The following is an 18355-nucleotide window of genomic DNA, read 5'->3' as shown; positions in this document are numbered from 1 at the left end:
CTTGTTGACCGCGCAATTTCTAATGTGAAATACCGACTTGGAAAATATTACGTAAGAATGAGTTTGACCCCCCCCCCCTCCTCCCAAAGGTACGTAGAGGCTTTTCCAACCCCCCTCCCCCTCGGTACCCTTACATATTTAATGAATGGCCCCTTATAGTCTACTATTTTCATTGAAGATAAATTAGCATAAGGTAATTTTATATTATTCAAAAAATAAATGAACACCCATGTAACAAATAGCACTTATTACAGAATTTGTCTTTTGCGCAGAAATAAGTTCAATCCGAAAAACGGGGCTTTTAAACTGCGAAATGAGCATGCAATCGCTGATTTAAAACGAGTCTGATTGAGGAGCATAACGTACACCTCGAGCGCAGCGCCATCTGGTTTTTCCTCAGATCTGACCTCACTTTTTCCCCGTCGATCGGCACACTACTCTTTCCTAGGCACTATAGTCTGGTCTCGAGCGTGTCATAGGTCATAGTCAAAGCGACCTTTGCTAACCAGAGTAGCCATTGCAATCACATTGATTTTTCAGCCAGTATTTACTGCGTATTCTTTTGGAAACGTACAATCTGTTTAAAATAGTACATTCTAAGTGAAAGTTGTTGCATAATGATGCGAGCAAGACCGATAGCAAGCTTTTTTCAACCCAAAGAAAAAAAAAAATTTGAAAAAAAGAAAAAAAAATAGAACCGACTTCAAAATTGCTCTAAAAAGTGAAAAATAATTTTATTCTTTAAACACCATCGATAATACTTTTAAACATAATTTTTGAAGTTGGCGCAAAAACGATCGATAAAATCATTCACAGCCATAACTCAACTACAAGTATAAATTTAACCAGGTCCAGTTTCTTCACTACCACATGCATTACCATTGATGACAGCATATTCGAGTAACGATATAAATGTTTCGTTCCTAACTTTGGATGATTTTTTGATAAAAATATGAACGAAGCATGGTTTCAATAGATTTCACTTTTTGTTTTTGCGCCAACTTCAAAAATTATGTTTAAAAGTATTATCGATGGCGTTTAAAGAATAAAATTATTTTTCACTTTTTAGAGCAATTTTGAAGTCGGTTCTATTTTTTTTTTTTTTTTTTTCAAAATTTTTTTATTTCATTCTTTTTAGTGTAAATGTAGATATTTCAGTAAAAGTAAGAAGTTACCTAATAAGAAGTTCGGCTCTATACCGCTGTATTGCTTTAGAAAAGCCTTTATTCAAAATTATTATTACAATTACTATGAATATTACTGTTATATGGCACCAAACTTTTATAACAATGAGTCTCATATTGTCGCGTAGATGAAGATAGCGAAAACAATGTGAAAGCCAAATGAAGCGAATACTCGTTAGTCTCAACTCGAGATCTTTATTCAGAACCACGAATGAACGTTACATCTCCTTATATGCAACTTGAGAAAGTGCTGGAACTTTCCAGACTTTCAAAGATACAGAAATTAATAGAACATTCGAGAAAATACGGGAAACAGTAGAAACGAAATTTTAGTAAAATTCACGTTGTCCTAGTCGGGATTTGAACCCGGGTCGCTCGTGTGGGAGGCGAGAATTCTACCACTGAGCCACCGTTATCCACGGATAAAAAGTGCAAACTTCGCGACAATATCATTTTAATCATTTAATAGGGAAATTGCATAAAATTTACTGTTTTTTGCCCATAACTTTTTTCTAAAGAACAAATATGGTCAAACAAAGTAATGGGACCTAAGTTGAGCCATCCCCTATCCATTAAAAAAAGAATCATCAAAATCGGTTCACCAGGTGAGACGCTATGAGTGGACAAACAAAAAAAAACATACATACGGTATGAACTGGTTACCGCCTCCTTTTTGAAGTCGGTTAAAAAATTAAAATGACGAAAAGGATTGCTCTAAAAAGAGAAAGTTAACGTCGTCGTCTGAAGAAAATGAAGTACAGTCTGCAAAAAGCAGCATTAATCCCATCGGACCCTTCTGAAGGTAATTTTATTTTAATTCAAAAGAAAAACTGCATATTACATGAATAAAATATTTAAAAACGAGATGAATTTTGATTATTTCTTCAACGGATTAAAAAGTAGAAAATAAGAAAGACTTCTGTTTATAATACCCGAAAATTGCTGTTGCTCTCTCAAATAGATATTTATGTAAATTCTAAACCAGCTAATAAAATTAAAGACTTGAGAGGAGAACAGATGATATGCATTTGAACGAATAACTTTCTACCGCCTATATTTCCTCCCTAACTTTTTTTATTCAAATTTTATTAACTGCTTTAGAATTAGCATAAATGTAAATACATAAAAAGCAACATATAAATATAACGATATGAAAAGCAATTTCATTTTTTGCGGGTTATAATTCAAGAAGTCTTTTTTTACTTTATTTCATACTTTTAGTGCAAACCAAGTTAGTAAAAATAGTCTTTTTAGTCTGACCACCAATGAGATTGAAAGTCAAACATCCAGTTTACAGGCGGAAATGGAAGTATCTATTAACTTTCAGGGATGCCAGCTTTTGTAAAGCTTGACCACGGGGGGGGGGGGGGGGAAACGAAGGCGGATGACCTTGAAGCGAAACGTCGTTTGTGTCATAGGTAATAGGTAGAATCTGCCAGAAAGCACCGAATAGTAAGAGGCGTGGTCTCGCTAATCCTATCTATACCAAAATAACTACAAACGACCTACTACAAATAATACAAATGATGTTTTTGCTTCAAGGTCATCCGCCTTCTTTTCGTGGTCAATCTATAGATGTGTGTTAGCCTCTAAATTAAGCAATCACACTGAAATGAACGGAACACGCTCATCAGATATTTAATTTCCCCCTGATTTGGATAGACTGGTCTTGACAAGACGTTGCTAGAAAATTTCACTTTAAATTAAATGGAGGAAAAAGAAAAAATAGTTGAATTTTCCACAACATTAAAAAAATAAAAAATTCTTTGCTTTTGTTTTGTTTGACACAAGTATCGGAATTAGGGCACCCCATTCCAAAGTATGTAAGATTCACCTCCCTCTTATTTTTTTAATACTAAAAAAATTTACGTACACACACACACACACACAGTATATATATGTATATATATATATATATATATATATATATATATATATATATATATATATATATATATATATATATATATATATATATATATATATATATATATATATACAAATATAATACAAATACAAATACAAATGTGACGACCAGCAACAGGCACTGGGCCCAGCTAGGCTGGTCCTAGTCAATTAATTAGTCCCCAATGAAGATCAATGGCCCTCTTAAAGCTATCCACTCCCTTGCTCATTACCACCTCTTCCGGTAAGCTATTCCAAGTGCCCACGACCCTGCTAAAGTAGTAGTTTTTCCTGATTTCCAAGTTAGCCTGAGATTTAAATAGCTTAAAACAATGACCCCTTGTCCTGCTTTCCCCGCAAAAATTTAATCCATTTACATCTTTCATTTTGATAAATTTAAATAACTGAATCATGTCCCCTCTGACTCTCCTTTGCTCCAGGCTATACATGTTAAGCCTATTAAGTCTGGTATCATAATCTAAATCTGAGAGTCCCCTTACTAATTTAGTTACCCTTCTTTGAACCCTTTCCAATACAAAAATATCTTTCTTCAGATAAGGCGACCAAAACTGAACAGCATACTCCAAATGAGGTCTTACTAAACTCCTATATAAAGGCAGAAGAACTTTCTTAGATTTGTTTGAAATAGATCTATTGATGAACCCAAGCATTTTGTTGGCTTTGTTACTAGCAATACTGCACTGTTGACTAAACTTGAAGTCCTGATTTATAAAGACACCGCAGATCCATAACATTTTCTGCCTGATTTATGACTGAACCCTGTAAACGATATCTCATACGCTTATTTCCATGACCTAAGTGTAGCACTTGACATTTCCCTACATTAACTGCCATACCCCATTTATCTGCCCACTTAGTAATATGATCTAAATCCTCTTGCAGCTGTTTTACTTGTTCTTCATTTTCGACAATCCCCATAACTTTTACATCGTCAGCAAAACAATTCATGCTTCCAGAAATATTATCATTGATGTCATTCATAAATATAATAAACAAAAGAGGCCCTAAAACTGATCCCTGAGGAACCCCACTTAAAACATCACTCCAATTAGAATGATTTCCTCTCACAACTACTCTTTGCTTCCTACCAGTAAGCCAATTTCTAACCCAAAGTAAAGTTTTTCCTCCTATTCCAATGTCAGCTAACTTGCTGAGAAGAGCAACATGCGGTACCTTGTCAAAAGCTTTTTGAAAATCAATATAAACAACATCCACACATTTTTTGTTATGCTAAAGCTGAGGTAACCTTGTCGTAGAAATGCAATAAATTAGTAGTACAGGATTTACCTTTCCTGAAACCATACTGCAAACTAGTCAACAGACTATTAGTCTCTAAGAACATCATGATCTTAATTTTGATCAAAGTTTTCGAAAATCTTACAAATCACCGAAGTCAAACTTACAGGTCTATAGATTCCCAGCAATACCTTTAGACCCCTTCTTGAAGAGTGGCATTATGTTAGCCAGCTTCCAGGCTAACATAAGCCTGGAATATATAAGCTTCATATATATATATATATATATATATATATATATTATATATATATATATATATATATATATATATATATATATATATATATATATATATATATTATATATAAAAGAAGAAATCCCTCGCCCCCCCCCCCCCCCGAAAGTCGGGGTCTAGCTACGCCTCTGCATCCAGCCACAAAAAACAACGCAAATAATTAACTTGTTTGTACCAAATGCAGAATTAAATTCTTTCAAGGGTGACTAAAATAGAAATTCATACTGAAATTTAAGTAAAAAATTTTATGTGAAAACAATAATTTCCTTTATTTTGTATTAAAAAGTAAAACAGCAAAGGTCCTCCCCCCCCCCCATTTTTTTTCGAAAACATCGTCCAATTCCATTCCAAATCCACCGATCACCATTTTCGATGTTTTTTAAGGCCGAAGGGCCGATGTTTTCTGCAAGTTAGCATTGGCTGCAGATGCCGATGACTAAATTGTTGAACCATCGGCGCCGATGTATCGGCCGGGTCGATGCATCAATCGGTCGAGTCCTACTTATTATTGCAGTAAGTGATGGCTTCCACTGAACTCTTTTGAGTCAGTATATATCACCCATTTTTTGTGTGTGGATTGAGCTATTGATTGTAAAGATGTAAGCTTTTATTTCTGAAGTAAATACCGAGCAAGATGGGTTTAATTTTTCTGCCATAACTTAATCATTAATTATAGTACAAAAGCCGACATGATCGCTTGTTTTTGATCCGTCAGTGAAAATGTCTTTATAATCAGAATACTTGCTTTTTATATCATGAAAGATTTGTTGATAAACTGTATTAGCGGTGGAATTTAGAGAAGTCATTGATTATTGAAGGAATTACTTCACACCATGGTTTATTAGTTTGATTGTGTTGTGAGTTTTGAAATCTGATAGCTGCAGGTCTAAGAGCACCCGACGCATTCGGATCCCAAATGTTGGGGTCATCGAATGATAATGTAGAAATAAAACAACATTAGATGGATTAAAAATATGGAGATGTAGTGGGTGATTAGTGCAAGGTTTTATTTTGAAGTGAAAAATTTAAAGAAAGTTTGAGACGTCTATTGTTTAGAGATTGTTCATGTGCAAGGATATATAAACTGTTGATAGGTTCGGAAGGCTCCTGTGCAGATGCGCATTGCCTGATTATGTATTGGGTCCAGGCCTTTAGATAGCTTTTCGCTGCAGAGCCATAAAGTTGGCATCCATAATCGAGTTTTTGAGCGTATAAGAGCCCTGTAGATTCTTAAAGAGACTCTGTATCAGCTCCCCAAGAAGTTTTTTGCTAAGACTTTAAGGATATTTAATTTCAATAAACATTTTTTTTCTTAGCTCTTGTATGTGCGGTATAAATTTAAATTTTTTTATCAAGTGTAAGACGATCAAAAAGATGGAAATCAAAGGGAGGCAAGTCTGGATTGTGATGGGCGGACAGCATGCATCACGAACATCTGTACGCCTTTCTTCAAAGTTTCAACACCATTTTCTCACGTGACTGTTATTCATGAAAGTTTTTTCGTACACGTATCGCATCTGGCGATGAATGTATGCTGCATTGCCCCCTCCCCCTCAGCATGCAGAAATCGTGTGACATCATACAACTTGAAATTTACAATTCGCGGGAGATTCTATCATTCCAAAGATATTTAAGTGCTTGCTGAGAACTGACAACTACAACCTGGAGTGATAGACGGACATTAAGTATACTAGAGACACTGCACATCACATGCGCCCGCCTCTGATTACAACATGCAGAGGAAGACAAATAAAACAGCTACCTTGCAGTCAGTGACATGAAGAAGAGGTCAAGGTAGGGGTTCACACCTGGGTCAGGGGTCATGGCGCAGTTTGCGGTTTGCGCCATTAAAATTTTTGAAGTGGTTGTTTTAGCGATATATATATATTTTTTCTTTCGTGTGCTCTCGCTCTCGGGGGAGAGAGTCTTTGTGGTATTTGAAGGGGGCGCGCTATTCAGGGGTGGATACAGACTACCTTTTGTGAGGGAAGGGGGACATGCTCAGGAATAACTCCCTCCCCGACGAGCGAGCCTACGGTTTGGGGAGGGGGGGAGCATTACTGTTGCTTAGGTGTCAGTAAAAAGCTCCGATTCGGCCAGGAGTGATGCACCCAATGGGGTAAAAACGTTACAAGTTAATTTAATAAGCAATAAAAAGAAATATATTTCAAATACTTACTTTACATTTTTTTTATAAATTAAAAATATTGCTGCGATCGTTTACATTTTTTTCATAAATTGTTTGAACATAACGTGAATGTACAAGGGTGTCGATGGTTTAGGGGATGATGACCCCCATGACCCTCCCCCTGTATCTGCCACTAGCGCCATTGCTCTTGAGGTCATGGGAGCTCCTCCATAATGTGTAGTAATACTAACCTTAAAGCGGGGGAAATTTAGATGCTAAAATCTGATGAAAATCGAATAAGCAGTTGAGAAAAAGGTTATATATTTATCACAGTGAAACATAAATTAAAAACTCTTTCTCTGTTTGCATGCCAACATCGATAAACTCGAGTTGCATTTTGAGCGAATGTATTACTTAGAAACAGCTCTGCTTCATTGACGATAAATCTTATCAAAAAATTTCAATTATGGATGGCCAAAAATTAGCTTTATGTTTTTTAGGTATGAAGTAAGGTGCACAAACTAATTAATCAGGCGAATTTCTGAAAAGTAAAAAAAAAAAACAGGGGGGGGGAGAGAAAAAGACTGGTAGTGGTTAGATTTCTGAAAAGTCAAAATCGACGAAAATATGATCATTGATATTGGTTCACATTAATGTCTTTCAGCGGATGACAACAATTTAACGAATGCTGACATTCTTAGCATTGTATCAAAAAAAAAAAAAAAGAAAAGAAAAAAAAAAGCCTAAACTACGAGACTAAATGATGTAACTAATAAAAAGGCAAATAAAAAAAGTATGTATCGTAAAGACACGTGATTTTTCTCTTTTACTTTCTAAACTGGCACTACACCGGCACGTTTTCTCTCCCTACACACTCTTGCTCTTCCTCCGCCTGACTCAGGCATATTCACAACAAAATTGAAAAAGAAAATAGATTATAAACAACGAGAAAATACTCGAAATCTGCTTTGTAGTTGTTCCCCAAAACAATTAAATATAACAGTAATAATAAATTTAATTTTGTTAATAAAGGTTAACAAACTTATTTCTTGTCTGAACATTAGATCATGATTTTAAACTGATGACTTGACTTGAATGAAGGAAATCTTCACTAACCTACATTATTTAAAAAGTCTAAAATGCTCAAAATAAATAAATTATATGCTTGCGTGAGTTCAGACTTGAAATTAATTTGTTAAATTTAAGCAACAAAATTAACTTAATAATTACTATTATTTTTCATTGTTCTGTCAACAACTAAAACGCAGAAGTTTTTAATTTTAGTAATTACTACTGTTTTTCATTCTTTTTGGCAACAATTAAAACAGCAACTACGTCACTTCCGTCACACAAAAAGGTTGCGGATCAGAAGTTCAAAGCCCTTCGCCGAAAAAGTTTCACTTTAAAAATAAGATTATAATAAAAGACACTAAATTTGTAATAAAAACTACATTTTACGAACAATTATGCATGGTATAAATTTTAGTGAACCAGAGTTGCTTTAAAATCGTGCAATGTATAACATTTAAAAACCGAACCATAAAAACAATAAAACACGTGTTATAAATATTTTCGAAGTGTGCTGTGGACAAACATTTGACAATTTAAATTAGTTGAGATCTATTTTTGGATTGATAGTGATCGTTAATTCGAGTATCAAATATAGTGCTATAAATGTAATGACACTTACTTCATATAAGCATGCTGTCTTGTAAAGGAACTTTACACGGTCGCTTAAAATCCAATAAAACGTTTTCAATCGTTATCCGTTACCTGCGAAACTTTTAGCGCAAGTAGCTATGTTTAAAACTTTCGGATCGTCTGCTCTTCGGGAGATAAAAGCAGCGCCATCTCGTTGACGTAAAACCGTAACATGCCACTTCTACGTTGCATTATGAACGAGTTATGTTCCATTTTTGTCTTCCTTGTGACAAAGGGCATATCAAATTGTATGACAGCTTGAGTTCTAAGAAAGCCAACGAGTAGAGAGAATGTCATTATTTCAAACAATGTTGATCGGTCGGCATTTGTCTTTTCATCGACTATGATTTTTTTTTTTTTTTTTTTTTACATTGATTCAAATTTGTATCACTTCTGAGAAAATAAGAAAGAAAACTGGAAAAGTATTGCACATGCTACTATTATATTACTTCTTGAACACTAACGATGCCAGGGGAGCCAACGAGGGTTCTTGAAATTTAAAGGTTAAATTTAGAATATTTTTGATCTCATTTAAGGCTGCTCTCATTTTGTGGGGTGCTATTCCGTAGTATTTGAGGGGGCAGTGGCGTAGCTAGACCCGACTTTCGGGGGGGTTACTTCTTTTATATATATATATATATATATATATATATATATATATATATATATATATATATATATATAATCGCTTGGAATTTTTTCCTTTTCTTCTTCTTTCTCATCTCTCTTCTTTTTCTCTTTTGAGACTAACGTTTCGGGGGAGGTTTTGTCCCCAAAACCCCCCCCCCTTAGCTACGCCCCTGTGAGGGGGTGCGGTACACCATCACTCTTGGGGGGATGGACTCGTCTGGTGACGCACAAGGACCTTTTCTCCTTAGTCGGTTAAAATCGACTAAGGACCGACTTCTTCTCTTTAGTCGTAATTTCAAAAGTGTACCGTTGAAGAAGTGCACTAAACGGGACATTTTCAAGTTTTGAGTAAAACGCGTTTAAAGTTGCGGCGGTTGGTATAGGCATTCATCTAATTCTTTTTTCAAAAACTTGCTGTATAGCAGCACCTACCAGGGCCGCTAGTACTGTGGTACTACCTCTTGCCCCAAGACAGAGGAGGGGTTAACCTACCATTTGTAATGGTTATCTCCAAATTTTTAATTTTGGCACTTACATCCCTTTGCTTCTCATTGCCTTATATGCTTTTGAAAGGATTATGAGATAGTAAAGAAAATAATCTTCATAAGTAAATAAATACAATAGGGATTGGCAAGCAATGCTCTAAGACAGGGGTTTTCAATCTGGAGAGGCACATAAAAAATCTGGCACAATTAGCAATAATAGTTCCAGAAATATTTAACGCTCTGTTATTCCTTTCGTTGCTAATTGCACTAGATTTTATGTTTTACCGAAACTATACAGAGCTAGTTTTCCTATCAAGCCTATTGCTTCCACTATTGATACAGCTTCTCATTGAGTTGCTAAATATTTGGTGTCAGTGTTTTCTCCTCTTAAAAGACAGAATTTATTCACAATAAAAAAGTTCTACTGTTTTGTGTTTAAAACACCCATAATTTCGGACAAAATAGCTCTTTTATGGCTCCTTTTGATGTTAAATCCTTGTTCACTAACGTTCCGGTTGAGGGCTCTTTGGTACACCTTAAGTATGGATTTTTTGAATTTCATTTTGCCTGTAAGGAATTTGAGGAATTTATTTTTCTTACTTGTATTTGTTTAGAACAATGTTCTTTTGTTTTTAATGGTAAATTTTATGCTACGTCAGACGGTCTGGTTATGAGAACCCCACTTTTCCCCATTCTTAATGCCATTTAAATGCATTACATTGAAGTTAAGTTATTCCGAAAATTAGTTTCCATTTTATGTTCGCTATGCTGATGACTGTTTCGTACTTTTGAGCAAAACAGTTCGTTTCTTTGTTCATTTTCATTTCATTATATTGTTCTGAATATCTTACTTTTGATTATCGACTCACCAACCTATAGTGTGACTCTCATAAGTTGAGCAATGCCCTTGACAATGGTTGCCTCTTTTTGGAGCGTTCAGAGGAATAGGGACGCGTTAAACTATTACGAAAATTCACCTTTCAACTCATGACCAACAACCTTTCCTTGTTTCCTAAAAAATAAGTAAACCATTCACAAGTCCCCCCCCCCCCACATAGCCCAACTTATCAGAACCACACTAATAATCAAAAATATTCTGCTTTCAACACGTTTGTTTCGTGCTGTAAACTTTTGCTCCTCATTTAAACTTCTTAATGCGGAACGTAACCACCACATTTTTCATTTTTCCTTTTTTTTTTACCATCTATTGTATTTTAGCTTTATTGTGCAAGCTTGCTCATTTGGTTTCCGCTGAAAAATAGAGCACGAAACAAACATCAAATTCCAGCAATTCCCAACTGTCAGTATGGAATCCCAAATGTGTTTCCTCAACTATCCCAAAAACTCATTTCTGTCGGTACTGCCCTTTACCTTCCCGCGCTTGTGTGGCTATTGATGGTAACTTTGAGACATTAGTTGAATCCATTTATAAAAACTTGCCAAAAAAATCTCAAAAGAAAATTCTTAGCAGATCTTTTAACATCAAGAATTTGGTTCTTTTGCTATTCTTTTCCTCTTTTAGTTTACAGGTTGCTAAAATCAGGTTGTTAAGCGATCCCAATTCGAGGCGGGAGTTTTTCCTATTGATAAATTTTCATTCTCTTCTTTTACAGATTTTATTCATCCTCTTGATTGTTGTGCAATTTATAATTTTAACAGACAATGTGGTCTTGCCAACATTGGACAGAAACTAAAAAGGGCTAGCATTGCTCAAAACTTTTGGAATTCAAATCACTGTTCTGATTACAGTTCTTATCAAATTGTCCAAAAATGACCTTATTCATCAGAGCTTGATTTTGGGGAATGATGAATCGTTGTAATTTATATACCGATCTTCGAGTAATTCTTTATTTTTCTTCAGATTGATTACTTTTTTTTATTTGTTCTTGTGTTCACTGTTTTTTTTTTCTTCTTTTTTTTAATGATTTTATTCATGTAACTGGTATCTTTCCGCTCCGTCATTCTTAATTAGTGTTATTTGTCTGTATATTTCAAGTTTCTTAACTTTATTTTTAAGTTTTCTGCATATATGTTTCGTTCTTTTCTCATTTAATTTCAATTGTTTTTCCTCAATCTGTGTTTTCTCCTTTTCTCTGATATCTTTTTTTTTTTTTTTTTTTTTGAGCAATCACGATTGCTTATTGCTTTCATTTGACTGTTTCTGGCGTTCCTATGATTTTATTTTCCCGCCAGCACCCTCTGCAGCATCACCGTCGACTGGCTCCTCACGATGCTGCTCCTCTAGCGAAAGCCGTCTCGAGATTGCGTACATATCTTACACACATCCGCATACATACACACACCTACACACACACATATATACATACACCTACACACACAAACACACACACGCATACATACAGACACCTATGCATACACACACACACAAACACATACACACATGCATACAGACACACAAATACATACAACCACCCACAGATATCACCCCCCCCCCCCCCCCACACACAAACACACAACTACCCATACACTCATGCCTAACTACACAAACACACATGACTACATACACACACACACACACTCTTGATTGCGAAAAACATAATTTGAATTCAACATGTCAAAATTCAAATAATTTTTTTTTTCTACTAATTTGTTTTTTGATTCTCGTACTTAAGTGAATTACAGCTGGTAAAACTAAATACCCGGTTGAACAGAGACTGGTTGCTGTACTATGTACAGTACGTATATTTCCGTGGCAAGTTCAATGAATACTAATTCATATTTTAGTTTTTGTTTCGTTGCAAAAAAAAAAAGAGTCCAAACACAGAGTCGTGTAGACATTCATATCGTATCAAGGTCTGCTGACCAATATTAGTAGTTCATCTATACTAATAATAAAGCTGAAAGTCTCTCTGTCCGGATCTCTGTCAGTCAGGATCTCTGAGACGCGCATAGCGCCCAGACCATTCGGCCGATTTTCATGAAATTTGGCACAGAATCAGCTTGTAGCATGGGGGTGTGCACCGCGAAGCGATTTTTCGAAAATTCGATGTGGTTCTTTTTCTATTCCAATTTTAAGAACAAAATTATCATAAGATGGACGAGTAAATTACGAAATTATCATAACGTGGAACCGTAACATGGGCACAAGCCAATTGGCGAGATACGAAAATATCATAATATGGAACTGTAACATGGGTACAAGCCAACTGGCGAGAAAATTCACCACACATTATTTGTAAATATACAGGCGAACCAAAAGACCATTAAATTTTTCTATTACGGGCTAAGCCGTGCGTGTACCACTAGTTTCTTTATAAAAATAAAAGCAAAACTGAGGAAGATGAAATTACAATTTGTATAAAAGAAGTTATCTCCTTTCCTGAGATTTACTGTAACTAGAGCTGGAATGCTTTGGAAAGAGCTACTTTGACTGACCACACGCCGAGTTTATAAAAAAGGTATTTTTGCCATTTCCAGCTCTTAAAAAATAAAAGAATAAATAAACAAGAAAAAGAAGAAAGGAATAAATATTGCATTGTTTTAATGGAGAATTTTTCAGGATAAGCGAATAGTTCGCAAAATCGTAAGTTTTCGTAAATTAGAGTTCGTTCAGGTCATTTTGCACACATTTTGTCACATTTTTACGAAAATATTTGCACTTTATTCTTAGAATTTTAAACCTTGGCTTTTAATTCCTGTATTTGTATATGAGGAATTATCAGGTATTATATCGTAATATAAAGTATCTATCAGCTTTCTTAACATTTTCTTGAAATGAAAAGAAAAAACCTTTTTTGAAAGTTGGCACTTAATATTACGAGAAATTTCGATTATTTAATTTGTATTACGAGAATTTCAAATTTCTTGATTAAAATGCAAACATGTGTGTAAAAGTGTCCCATCCGTTCAAACGGATAGAACAAGTTTGCGTAAAATCGAGTTTCAACTGCATTTCCGACGAAAAAAAAAATAGACAACTGAACGATCCGCTGCTGAATGTGTTGAGGAGCTCGACTAAGCCCGAAGTCGCTCTTTTCTTTCTGCAGATATGCTGGATGAAAATAGCTGCTTCATAAAAAGCGAGCTCTGCTTGTTTATCGGGAGTACTTCCTTGATGGACCAGACCAGAAATCCTCAGAACTCCCCCTTTTTAAGATCCATAAAGATGTGCTTCAAAGCACCCCCTCAGCTCTCCCGCCTCCTTCCAAACTTGGAACAAGGTCTATTATTGACGCCTATAGTGTTTACTGGAAGAAGGGATGATTTTGTTACGGCTGCTTTGTTTCGTTATGATTCAGTTTGTTTGAATTTCGGAGCAGCGTTTTAGAGCAGTCTTAAAGAAACTCTCGGATAGTTTTATCCAAATATGAAATTGTCATTGATGTGGTTCATATTTTGTGGAAATTTACATAAAATATGTCACGTTTCAAATTCAACAAATTGCAGAGAACTTCATACACGTGTTTCGGCGTTACAAAGAAACCTTTTTTCAACGCAAAAGATGCTTGCGTAAAGGGACAGTAATTACATTTTCCTCTTAAATTTAAGTTTAAAACTAACTAAATTTGTTTTAATAGTTTTTTCCCCTTTTGATTTGTATACTTAAGTGGGGAAATATTTGGCACGGTAAAATAGCGAGGCAAAATGAAGTGGTGAAATACAGTAGACCCTCGTTTTACGAGGAGGTTCTGTAACTTCAAAACTTAAGAGCTTTTATTCAATAACAACGTAAACATAAAAAACGTTACATCACTTAATCATCAAACGTAAATCTCTTTCTCAAACCCGATAATTCCGAAAAACATCCAACGTCTTACAAAAATCGTAATTCCAATCCCATCGTTGCCATTCTCAATAACCCAAGTTCTTGCTTACAATCGGCCATCCTACAATCTAGTCGTCCACGACCTAGAGTATATAGTCTTGCAAGTGAATAGGAAACTTCTTGACTCTTTGCTTACGGAATGTATATACTTCGTCGTTCATATGCTGTGTAGTCTCATCAGTCTCGGGAAACGGGAAGATGAGTTCGCTCGACGGTAACGGTTCGCTAGCTTGTAATTCATCATCTGAATAGCTGCACGTCACATTGTCTAGTGTGCTATCTTCTTCGTTCACAATGTGAAATAGTTTGATTTGTGAAGCGTGTGCAGTAGTCGTATGTGGCCGCCTTTTGCGCCCTTGCCCTTGTGTTCGGAAGTCCGCAACTTGATACACATCTGATGGTAGGACTTTAATTATTGCAAAAGGACCTCGGTACTTGACTTGAGTGTGCTACTTCCAGTACATTCTGGCGCTCGTTTTATCACAACCACATCGCCAACTGAATACTTATAAGCTTCGCAATGACGTTTGTCAAAACCATGTTTCATTTTCTTCTGAGCTTTCAAAATGTTTTCCCGGGCTTCTTCTCGGAGTGATTCAGGTCATGAGTATTCATCGGAATCAGGCAACAAATCTTTTGGAAAATCTCCAAGCTTCACTGGTTTAAACCATATAACAGTTCAAAGGGTGGTTTACCTGTCGATTTGCTTGGGGTCCAATTTATACACCGTTGAACATCAGATAGCGTTTTATCCCAATCTTTGTGAGAATCCTTTCGAACAGCTGACGATATCATTGGGATAAGAACACGATTTATTCTCTCGACTTGACCGTTTGCTTGTGGTCTTTGACTGCAATTCAATGTATGTTTTATACCATACTTTGAACAAAACTCTTCAAAACTATCTGACTTGAAACATTGTGCACGATCTGTTACCACACGATTAGGACTTCCAAAATCATTTATAAATTCTTCAAAGTGTTTTAAAACACATTTAGATGAGCAGCTGGAACAAGGACGTAAACGTACAAATTTTGTCAAGTTATCAACAAATACCAAGAGTTCGTTATTGCGATTTGAACTTAGAACAAAAGGACCCAGAAAATCTAAATGAATTATGTCAAATGGTCGTTTTCCTGGTGGGATAGGGTTTAGTTTTCCTTGAACTTTTCCTGATGGAATTTTCGCAAAGGCACATGTTACGCATTGTCGTATATGTTGTCTAATGTAGCTGATCATCCGGGGAAACCAAAACTGTTGAGATATTAAAGAGACAACTTTATCTACTCCAAAATGTCCAGTAAAATCATGAAATCGTACAGCAAGATACTTTCGCATCGACTTGGGCATTACGAATTGTTTTCTTTTCTTCCCATCTACAACTGGCACATGGTATAAAATGCCGTTGATAAGTTCAAATTTGGCATCAAGATTCTTCTGCTTGTTCAGTTTAGGGTTTCAACATTTCAATAATAGCTTGCAGTTCCTCATCTTGTGACTGTATCAGGGCTACTTTGTCCTCTTCCGTAGCAATGTATTACACTATAGGCTCCGACTGATTATCTTTTCCCTTGTCTTGCCTACACTGATTTTCATCATCAGCGTTTTCAATTGGAGCACGACTTAGGGCATCCACATGCAGCATTTGAGATCCAGGTCTTTGTTTTACTTCGTAGTCAAATTCGCTCAATTGCTTAGCCCACCTGGCAATTTGTGGTTTTATATTTCTTTGACTGTTCAAATAAGCTACTGCAGAACAATCCGTAACTAGTGTGAATCTGAGACCAAGAAGCAAGGGTCGAAGTCTATTAACGGACCAAACTACAGCTAATAATTCTAATCTGCTAGAGTGATACTTTTCTTCATCTGTGGTTGTTCTCCGACTAACACAGTAAACAAGATGTAACAAATTATTTTCATCCCGTTGAAGTAACATACCCGCCAATCCCAAAGAACTTGCATCAGTGTGAAGTTCAGTTTCATGACGTGGATCAAATAATTTCAAAACTGGCTTTGACGTTAATATTCTACGAAGCCTCTCAAATGCTTCTTGGTGCCTATAATTCCAGAGAAACGATTGGTCACTCTTCAATAATAGAGTAAGTGGAGCAGCAATGGAGGCATATCTTTTAATGAATCGTCGAAAGAATCCTGTCAGTCCTAAGAATCGGCGTACTTCTTCCTTAGACTTTGGTACAGGAAATTCAGAAATTGCAGAGAGTTTTCTCGGTCCAGGTCGAATACCTTCTCTGGTCACAACAAATCCCAAGTACTCAACTTCAGACATTCCAAACTCACATTTTGATAATTTCAGAGTTAATCCTGCATTACTTAAACGTTTAAGCACTTCTCGCAGTTTAATCATCATGGTTTCAAAATCTAAGCATCCAAAAAAAAAAATATCATCCACGAAACACGATACACCATTCCACAATAAATCTCCTAAAGTTAGCGACATACACCGTTGAAACACGGAAGGACCATTCGCTAAGCCGAAAAACATACGTGTTGGTTCAAAATGCCCATCGGGAGTCGTAAATGTTGCTTTTCGAGAGGATTCATTGTCCATTGGGATCTGGTTAAAACCTTGGCAAGCGTCAAGTATGCAAAACAAATTATAACCAGATAGTTGGTCGAGCAAATCATCAAGGCATGGTAAGGGGAATTTATCTTTGACTGTTTGAGAATTTAATTGCCTGTAATCGATTACCATCCGATATTCCCCCGTTTTTTCTTTACTAGCAAAACTGGACTACTATATTCGGAAGAGCTGTCTCTAACTTTTCCTTGTTCTTTTAATTCTTGAATAATATGGCGTAACACTTCCCGTTCATGAAGAGAATCACGATAAGGTGAGCGAGCTACAGGTGAGCTACCTGGTTTTTCAGAAATACACATCAATGTATTATTGACGCAATGTATTATTAAGTTCATCCGGTTTTAGTGCTATGCATGCTCTGTATTCATTCAATAAATTGCAAATTTTCTGTTGTTGTCGAATGTCTATACAAGGGCCGACTTTAATGTCTTCACGTGTAATCTTTTGCCTAATGACTTCTTTTGCCATCAAAATATTAATTTTTCTACTGTGTTCTACTGAATCAGTTTCATTAGGGATTTGGTCGATCTTGAGAGGCTCAGGTTGTAAAATCCCTCTTTTAATAACGTGATTTCTTTGAGATGCATAGTTTGGTAACTAAAGTTGGCGACTGGTAGTATTGTTTTACCACCATCAAGGTAAACTGCTGTTTCAAGATCTTCACTTTGTTCCTTAACTAACACAATTCCATTTTTCTGATCAACGTTGCTTACTACATGGATTAATTGCACCGTACGGGGTTGTATTTGAACAGGTTCGGAAACTCTGAATACAAATTTTTTTGGGACTTCATCGACTTCGATATTGCACATCTTCTTAAACTCACTGATGTGAAACAGTTTAGACATTCCCTGCTTTCGAACCATGACTAAATCGGGAAAATCTATAATGTCATTTCCAATGAGAATATTAGGTCCCTCAAAAGTGCCATCGGACACCACATAAAGCTTGACATCTGTCAAATGTACATTGTCCACTGTTACTTGTGCTGTGACTATTTTAAAAGACTCCGTAACTCCACCGATACCCCGTATGTTGGTTGAAATTTTACTTAAGATGATCGCATTTATTTTAGTTACAAATGTTTCTTTAATCATTGATATGTCTGCTGCGGTATCCATAATTGCCTCCGTAGTGATGCCGTTAATGACGATAGTCTTAGTACTTACGTTTCTGTCCGAAGGATTCGAATGAGAAATGTTCACTAGAAGAGAAATAGAGGGTTTTTGTGGACAATCCTTTGTTCCATGACCTTCCATTCTACACCTGGTACACAACTTGGGTCGTCTCAATTTTAGACAGTCATGAGAAAAATGTCCCTTTTCATTGCAGTTATAACATACTATGGATTCTGTAGCTCTAACACGCGAAATGTCTTTATTCCA

General features: G+C 35.9%; 1 protein-coding gene across 1 annotated transcript in view; it reads right to left on the bottom strand.

Annotated features, from left to right (window-relative positions):
- Positions 1-8551, bottom strand: part of LOC129232376 (calcium-transporting ATPase sarcoplasmic/endoplasmic reticulum type-like) — a 118825-nt gene extending 110274 nt beyond the window's left edge. Inside the window, exon 1 of the mRNA XM_054866542.1 lies at positions 8460-8551. The gene's annotated coding sequence lies outside the window, so the exon portion shown is untranslated. The remainder of the gene's footprint in view (positions 1-8459) is intronic.
- Between the last annotated feature and the right edge of the window lie 9804 nt (positions 8552-18355).

Source organism: Uloborus diversus, chromosome 1, assembly GCF_026930045.1.
Source record: "Uloborus diversus isolate 005 chromosome 1, Udiv.v.3.1, whole genome shotgun sequence".
In the NCBI taxonomy this organism is placed as follows: Eukaryota; Metazoa; Arthropoda; class Arachnida; order Araneae; family Uloboridae; genus Uloborus; species Uloborus diversus.
The sequence above is the reverse complement of the archived record's forward strand: the minus strand, read 5'-3'. Positions and strand labels throughout refer to the sequence as shown.